The 9420-nt window shown below is 35.8% G+C and overlaps 1 long non-coding RNA gene across 2 annotated transcripts; it reads left to right on the top strand.

Annotated features, from left to right (window-relative positions):
- Positions 1–1815: 1815 nt before the first annotated feature.
- Positions 1816–5940, top strand: LOC125180731 (uncharacterized). Of its 2 annotated transcripts, XR_007159590.2 has the most exons (4): positions 1816–3242; positions 3771–3865; positions 4352–4474; positions 5317–5940. It is a non-coding gene; the product is annotated as an uncharacterized lncRNA (long non-coding RNA). The 2 variants fall into 2 exon arrangements; XR_010830491.1 differs by having other exon boundaries at positions 3771–4474.
- Positions 5941–9420: the final 3480 nt, after the last annotated feature.

The following is a 9420-nucleotide window of genomic DNA, read 5'->3' as shown; positions in this document are numbered from 1 at the left end:
TCCCCAGGGAAGTGCTCAGGGCACTAAGCCTGCCAGAGTTCAAATGTTTGGACAACACTCTTAGACACGTAGTCTGATTTTTTGTGTGGTCCTTTGGGGACCCAGGACTTGGACTTGATAATCCTTGTGGGTCTGTTCCAACTCAGAATATCCTATGATTCTATGTTTCTTACTGATGCATAAGGTTATTCTGCTTCAGGTAGAGTAGTATTACCTTTTTTTTGGAACTTTTATCTCAGTTGATCTTTGCAGCCAGTTAACATCACAATGTATAAAGTGTTTCCCCATCTTGTTGTTGTCAACAAAATTACTAAGTTAACATTCTGCTTTGTTGCCCAGGTTATTAATGAAAATCTTAAATAACACTGACCCCCGAGGAGTGCCACTCATGCTCAGTCTCACTGCGGCAATGCTCACGTGTGTGGTATCAGACCTAATGTACCATGGGGTTTTGGTGTAGATGCATTTATCTACCAAGCTGTACAATCCATGAGGAGATTTAATTTGTGGTTGTTTCAGTAAGATATGAATCATCTTTACTTTGAAGTTATTCCATAGATGTCTGCCCATCCTAAACTACACCAAGCTTAGATATCAAGCACAAAGTTTGGTCAGAATTTGTTTTTACCAGTGAGAATGTGAAATTGTTAATGTAACCAAATCCTGTGTAAGGGAATCATTTTAAAATATCATCTTTCCAATCTAGATCATATATTTACATTGTGGTCTTCTGACCACTGGGCACATTAAGAACGTTTTCCAGGTTCTAGGGCTGTTCATTCCAGTAAGCTATTTTCCATTTAACAATATGAAAAAAAGAATGTTTTTCTTTTTCTAAGATACAAGTCTTAGCACACTGGCAAAATACATTTTTCTTTATATATAATTCCTTCTGGAGTCTCTCTCTCTGAAACCTTATACACCACATGTGGATGTTGTATGTAGTTTTGAGTCCATAATGGTCATATTGCACTTCTCTTCCTTTCAGCACAAGACTGGTTTCCACATCCCTCAGAAGTACCTAACGAATATTATGGGGCAAATCTGTTTTTCTTTGCTGATAGAATCTGTTGACACACAAATCCTCCTTTTTGAGAGGACTGTTGCTATTTTTTTCTCTCTTTTAAATAAGAAACAGATAGTCTGAGAGCTTTTCATGGCACATTTTGTTTGTTTTCAACAAATGGAAAATGATTATAAATTATAATGTTTCCTAATGATCTACAGTGGGTATAGTCAAATGACAGGTCTAAACAAATCCATTGCTATAATCTCCTGTTTCCAGCAGCCTAAAGCACTCATCAATTGATCCCCTTTAAGCTCAAAGAAACCATTTTCTGCTTACTTCAGTCTCTTGCCTTTCCCAGACTACCAGAACAATTTTTTTAATGTCTTTTACTTTCATAAACTTTTCTCCACTTTCCTGGGTATGGGGATGAGAATGAGATGGGCAAAGACAGAAGAAAAGGAATAAGAAAGGGCTGATTTTATTTTGCTTTTGCTTCTTCGCAAACTGGTACAACAAATGCTTCTTCTCCCATTACATATTACAGGTGGACAGCTGCTTCTTTACACAGTATTGGACAGAGCCTTAGCACTAGACAGACCATAATATTTGTTAAAGATGTCAACAGTATTGCCATTTGCTAAGTAGGAGCAAATGCTGCCTGTGGCAAAGAGCTTTTGTGCTGCAGCATGTGAGCTTATTTTTCCAGCACTTTAATTTCCAGACTAGAAATCTATCCAATTCTTTTCTTAATGTTGTGATCTTTTGCTTTGAGAAAAAAGACAAGGTTGAAGAAGAAATATTGTTGAAAATTTCTAGGTTGATTAATTCTTAATTCCTGTTCTTAGGGAGCTATAATTTTATTTTTGTATTTCTGGACATAATGAAGTCTCTCACATTACCCTACCAGTGCTGCAACTATCCCTATGACACATGAGCCATTCTATTGCTTTTTTCTTGACTTTATATCTCCAATTTTCATATTTTTATATTTGTGTGGGAGGTTTATGTAATGTCTGATGCAATTCTAAATGAGAAGCCATAAATGTGTCTGACAAATCACCTCTCATCACCTATATAACTAGAATACATATTGATGAATTAAGCCAGGAGCTTCCTCATGTTGAAGAGCAATATCAAGCCTCTCTTGACAAAGGAAAAAGCACAAAATGTCTTTGAAAGTATTTGAAAAAAATCTGTTTGTTTCCAAGTATTGTTTCTACAGTTCCCATCTAAACCTCACAAGAAGATTTCAGGCTAGTTTAGGATATGTATTTCAGATGAATAACTGAATTATCACTAGCAGAAGAAGAAACAAATGATGATGAAATCCTTCTAAAGTCAATTTTTGCAAATGTCCCCCTGGAAAGAAAAAAAAATCCCTTTGATCTGTCTGATAGAAGTGTATATAGTACAATTCTCTTTAGACATAAAACATAGGAAGATTCTCCTTTGTGAAGGCAGATACTGAGGTAGAATGGATTTTTTCCACATCTGACCTTTACCTGACATTTATATAGTTGATATCAGCAGGGTGAAATAAGTCTGGATTTTCAAAAAAGAAAGTTTTTTTTCATGGTCTACGTATAGCCTGGTATATATTTTAACCTTCTTTTGGGCCTTCAGCTGTTATTTTTTCTGTACATTATCTTTTATGGAATTAATTGCTATATGAGAATGGTCCTTTTAAGACTGACACTGAATTATTTTCACTGGTGAGTGTTTTGACTCCTAGCAGCAGGACTCTAGTAAAACTGGAGCTCTCCCTTCCCATTATTATTAGTTAGGTCCAATGTCTGCATATAGCTGTGCAATTAGCTTTCAAATGGTTTGCACATGTATTTTAAAAGTCAAGAAGATCATTGATTGATGTAAATTGCCAGTGTTCAAAGAAACATTGAAATTTTTACTGCCTGCTCCAGTAAATACAATGTAAAGTAAGCAAACTATTTTAACATTTCAGTTTAGCTTATTGTACATCAAGGAACTGACACTCTGTGTCAGATGGTTTGAACTCTACTGAAGATGGAGCTAGAGTAAAGGCAATTCCAATTACGTTGCATCTCATGCAAATTATCTTGGAGGCTAAGCATTCCTGGGCTTGTCCTGTGCTTGGATAAGAGACCATCTGGAAGTCCCAGCTGCAGTAGGCACAAGCCAAGACATCGTGGCTGAATACTAGACCACAGAAAGTGAATGAGTTAGAAGACTACATTTTACCCCTCATCACTGGCGGGTGAGTCAGAGAGATGAAGTTACCAATGCCGTTTTCATTCCTTCAGTGAGAAATGTCTCAGAAGAATACTGCAAATTAAAAACTCTAATATTAGAAAGTGAAGTTATATGAAACTTAAGCTCCACAGGAACCTTTAACCAGGGTTAAACAATCCTACCCTCTACAATGGCTATGTCTCTGAAAAATCTTACAAACTTACCAAAACTTGGCAGTATTTCCATACTGGAGTTGACGTAGGACAAATAGATTGGTGTTCTGGTGCTGCTGCTCTTGCCTATCAGGCAAGTCCTGAGTGGTATGACTGGCATGTGAACTTTTCTTCTGCCTGTATTTTTACAGAAGTGAAGAGCTTTCTTTTGGACCTTTTTTAGCAGAGAAACTGAAAAGTCTTGCTTCTGAAACAAACAAACAAACAAACAAACAAACAAAAAAATATTTGACAACCATTTAAGTAATAGTACAATGGGGGAAATAGCCCTGAGCATTTAGGGACCTAACTTTTTTTTTTTTTTTTTTTTTTTTAAGCAGAAACCTCGTGTGGAAGATTCAAGAAAAGCTCCTGCTTCTTTCTGGGAAGAGAACTAGGGTGTGTGGAGCACTGATTAAAAACAGGAAGGATGGAGGTAAGGGAAGAAAGAAAAAGGGAAAATATAAAGTGAACATGGGAAAAAAATAAGTAAGAAAAAGAGCATAAACTACTACTAAATCCTTTTGGGCTACATCTTCTGTTCTCTTTTTGTAATGAAACAATACTATAAACTAATGTCTAGATCATCTATGCCAAATCACTAGCTCCAATATAAGATGAGAGAATTTAAACACATTCAGAATTTGAAAAGAAGAAATTTACTATTTGGCCTGATAATAACAAGGTTGAAAGACACTTATTCTTATGGTCAGCTAGAAGATGTACAGCTTTTAAGGTGACCAACTGAAGCATATAAAACTAGAATAATTAAGTCCAAATGAAAAGCTACCGTGAACATTAACCATAGTTCTTCCCACCACCCAGATTCTGAATATGGATGTTGCTCCAGGTTTGTTTTGCTGAATTTCTCTTCACTGAGTAACTCTTTTCACCCTTTAATTCTCTCCTTCTTTTCTGGCAGGGAAGCACATTCTTTGCTCCTGTAACTTAATTACAAACTCACAAACTTAACCATATTGCCATGTTTTAGTATCACCCACAACCTGGCAGATGCCACTGACTGAGAACACAGATTTACTTTAAAGTAAGTCCTACAGATGCACTGTTTCTATATTTAAAGACACAGTTTCCATGGCATGACAGCACTGTCTATACATCCTGATTACTGACACCAAAGCTGCTTTGTGGGGTGGTTTGGTTTTCATCTCTCAGAAACTGCATTTATTCAGAATAGATATTGCATGTAATGATTCTTATTTAAAGAAAGTCTGAATTTTTAAATACTTTTTAAATTATGATAATCATTACTATAATATAATTGCCAATTAGGTTGCCTGCTTCAGAGAATGTGTTCTTTGATTTTAAACAGCTGTGATCCCATTTGCTTAGTTCTCTGTATCTTACGAAAAGGAAACAGGATCAGGAATGTTTTTGGAGATCTTCCTACTCATTAGATTAATGCTTTGATTCCTGTACTTTTGCTGTACACAGAAAAGCACACATAAAGAATCTTCTCTCTGACACAGTGGATTTGTTGCATTCCAGTGTAAGCTATTGTAACTTTAATGAAGTCTGTTGGGTTACAATGCCTAAGACTAATATAAACATGAGCTTGAGACCTTGCTGATACCAAAGCACAAGGTTTGCCCTAATGTGAGCTACAGAGAAGTCAAAGGAGTGCTAATGATATTTAAGTTACCTGAATTTCCTGTCTTTTTTCTTTATTTGCCACTGAGGTTTTTTGAAACACTGCTTTATAAATCTGTTCAAATGTGTGCTGCATCCTTACTCCTTCTCTGCAGCTCAACAAAGGTTTAAAAAGAGAGAGAACCTGGCCCACCAGTGCCTAAAGCTTTTCAAAGATAGAAAACTGTCTCAGTATTTGAATTACCTAATTTCACCTAAGCTTTTTTTTTTTTTTTTCAGATAGTTGTTGAAAAGAAGAAATTCTCAGTGTTCCCATCAGCATCTATGCTACATAATTTCTTTCTTGTCCCATGTGTAGACAAACAGGAATTATGGAAAATGTAAGGCTATGTCAAGGTTGCAGAAAGAACTATGAAGCTGTAAAGCTGATTGGTTGACTAATTCAAGGGGTGAAGTATGAATTAATCTTATATGAAAAAATAGAAGTTCATACTGTAAAACAGCAAGTATTTTAATATTAAAGAACAAAAATATGAGAAAAACTGGAGAGCAGTCAGTCTTTTCAATCCATTTTTTTTTTTTTAGATTTGTCTAGGCAGAGCTTCTTAGAAAGAAACTCTTCAAGATCCACCTTTTTAATGAGATCAAATAAGCTTATTTACAAATTTGATAATGGATTCTAAAAGAACTGTCAATAATGAAAACTGTGTCTTGGTGAGGAAATATTCTCACCCGAGGACTGATGAAACCTGTTTGCTTTAAGTCACAGTTTATTGCAGTAACTTATAAATAAGCAATTGTGAAATTATTATCTAATTTTCCTGGAACCTAACATATAGGTTTCCATATAAAATTTTCATTGAAGTGTTGTTTTTAAAGGGTCAAACCACTGACGATCAATAATCTTAAAACTGGAATAGATCAGTCTTCTTCTTCCACCACCTCCCCCCCACTCTTATAAAAGTTTAATCTCTCTCACAGCAATGTAGGTGCTAGATGGTTTTATAAGAAAAGCTGTTAAATTACATTTCCATTCCAATAGCTCATTAAAATCTGACCAATAATTAAATATTACCTTCCAACTGTCTTTTGGTTCTGTTTTGATGGCCCACCAATGGCTTGCCAGAGGCCCTGAGACACTATAGCCCATACCAGAAATTCACTTTCTCTTCAAATATGCTGTAGTTTCATTTGTTCTCTTCTATCCTTAATGGGCTGGTTGATACTCGATCCCAGAAATGAATAGGATAGGCTGCAGTGAGTGTTTTAAAATCAGGGATGTGAGTCAAGGCACAACCAAAGGTGTTTTTTAAAAGCCATGAATTCAGTAACTTCACTGGAACTGGGACATGAATTTCTCATTGAAAGAAAATGTTTGTGTTTCAACTTAAATGCTCTTGTAGTCTCAAACCAGAAAGTATGTGAATGCTACTGGTAACACAGAGAAACTGAGATGACACAGCACAGTTTCTGTAGAAGTCATTCTAGAATTCCTTTCTGTATTGCTATAAGTTGTTTAAAACAAGCATTTTTTGTCCTTTGATCTGTCAAAATATTGGGAAGCCATAAGGAATAACTAGTTTCAATTTTGCTCCTTCATAGCTAGATGAGAACAGGAGGAAATCTTGCGTCTGATGACAGGCAATATCTGTCTTGTAGAGAAGACTGGATAGCTATGAATCATCTCAAAATTAACATATTATATATCCCCTTGAATATCCATCAGTCAAAGTTTGTTCATAAACTCCAGCTTTGTCAACATGTTTGGATGATGGTTTTTAGTCAACAGAAGAAGCTCTGAATTCTCTTCTTTATTTTTCTCTAACTTTCCACTTGCTTTTGGATAAAAGCCTGACCCAAGCCTTCACTGCTTTTTTTTCTTTTCCTATTTTTTTAGTGACTGTCTGTACTATTCTCTGAAAGCAGCAAACATATTTTTGCACTTCACACAGAAGATGGCATTCCAAAATGTGATTACACTAAATTCCCAAACTTTCTACAATTTTATAATCCCTTTCAGTTCTTAACGTTCTTAATTCTAAGATATCAAGTCAAAGGCTCATTAACTGTCTAATGTGCTATGTTAACCTTTTAACATAATTAGAAACTAAAACATCTGGAATAGCTATGTGATCCACAAAGTGGTGCATGAGTAGAGTCAATAAAATAATGAATAGATTTGTAAGAGTGCTGCAAAATTTGTTCCTCCTCTTAATTTACACCTAGTCATAATCTTTGTTTGTGTTGTCAAAATTGTATTTAGATGACAGACTATGAGGGTAATAAGTACAGAGCAAATCCTTTATGGACAAAAGTCCATGGCTGTTGGTGGAGTCATTCAAGGTGGGACCTTTAAAATGGGACTGAACATTTTTGCATTAATGTTGACATTAATGTTGTATAGAAAGGTGAGTGATTCTCATTACTATTATGATTATGCTCAAAATCACAATAGTACTGTGATTTGAAGCTATTTTATGTCTTATTGAATAGATATGTTCGAACTGGTATTTGTAAATATTTTTTTTACCTACACAATTCACATTTATAGCTACCTATCTGTCCACTGACAAAACTCTTAAATCATAATAATCCATGTCTAGACAGAAGACAAAGGGGGAAAAGGGAAAGATGGATTGATTAATCTAGTGATGGAGCTTAAGAAAGAATAACAAAGTCCTGCCATATGAAAAATGCTTTGGGGAAGATGTATGACATTTACCTTATTATAGCAGAATATTAATAACAGTAAAAGCTAAGGAAAGGTTATCACTGACATTGAAAGTGTTTTTATATTGCTGGAAAATTAAGGTATTTTCCTACAAAATAAATAAATAAATAAATAAAAAAAATCCAGTCTTCTTCAGAAAAGAAAAAAAAAAAGAGAGGAGGACTGCAAAAGGCTATGCTGTCGGACAAAACCAGACATGCATTCTTCAGCTCTGGATGAAGGAAACTCTGAAGGAGGTGATGCTGGTGTCTGGGACTGCAAAGGTGGCACCCGTATTTATGGTGTGGTGGCTTAGATGTGCTCTTTGGCATGGGAATCTGATATACTGTGCAAGTGTCTTGGTTGGAAGTGTCGGGAAGAGCTGGGGCTGTAATTCCTAGAATTTACTTCCTATTAGGGGTCAAAGCAGGACCCTGGGTGACATTTTAGATGAGGTTGGCTGTGGGGGTTAGTGATGCTGGGTGGAAGCCAGATAGGAAAGAAACAGAATTTAAAGAGATCTGAAAACCCACGGGGACTGTCAATGTAAGCTGAGAAGACAGACAGTATTTCAAGGACTTCTTAGCAAGTGGTCTGGCAGAGGCCGTAAAGCCAAGACCAGGAGAAAGAGTTGGTAACATGTAAAGACCCGCGTTGACAGCATTACAGAAAGCAAAGAGAAGGAAGAGATGTGGCAAAAACTAATCCTCTACATGGGCCTTTGTAATTGGAGCATAGGAAGTAGGAAATAAATTGTTGCAGACAATAAGAATTAGAAAGTAGGTGCTTATCTTCTGCAAATAAGCTTTTACCCGTAATCTCTTTGGCCTTACACTTTCTATTAGGTGAGACTATCTTGGTGGCACTTGTTTGATTAGATTGAGGTGTATGAACAGCTGTAAAAACTCAGTGATGACTGTTTCTGGGTTACTTTTCTTTCCTGATTGACAGGCCAATATTTCTAATGTAATTTGCCCTGACTGCAGGTTTTAACCTTGCACCTTGCTGCAGAAATGACACAATATTGAGACAGCATGAAATCTAGCTCTGTTAACGAGCAGTGCAGAAAGTAGATGTTCCATTCAACATCTGAAAACCAACAGTCAAAATAAATAAACAAAAGCATCTCAAAATACAGATTCAGGGAAACAAGCTGAATAAGAAAAAAAAAAAAAACTGAAAAAAGAAAAAGGGAAAAGAGAATTTGTATAGCATATTTGCCTGTTATCAGCAGCCTTGTTCTGCTCTAAGGCAAGATAATCAATATGAGAATGTATGTTCAAAAGACACAAGAATTCAAAGATGAGATTTTTGGCTTTATTTACACAGGAGCACCAGTCTCATGGGAAGTCACAGCAACTTGTAGTCCAAAGTAATGTGGGCATGATAGGGGAAAAAATCTCACCTCAACATTTTCCAACAAATATTTAGTGGATTTCAATAGAAAGAAACCACTTGCTCCTTTCAGGCTTCAGTATGTCTCTGGACATCTTTGTTTCATAATCATTTTTCTCCCTCTTGATTTTCTTCCCAGATCAGTATCTGTAGCAATTAGAGGTGCAAATTAATTGCTTGAAATATTTTTTAGCCCTCTAATTAAGTGCTAAACTCTGTTAAAGGAATTGCCATTGTTAGAAGTCTTCTTAAGGTAATCTGATAAAAACAAGATAGAA

The sequence above is a fragment of the Anser cygnoides genome, chromosome 3 (assembly GCF_040182565.1).
Source record: "Anser cygnoides isolate HZ-2024a breed goose chromosome 3, Taihu_goose_T2T_genome, whole genome shotgun sequence".
NCBI lineage: Eukaryota > Metazoa > Chordata > Aves > Anseriformes > Anatidae > Anser > Anser cygnoides.
This window is presented reverse-complemented; position numbering and strand designations above follow the sequence as displayed.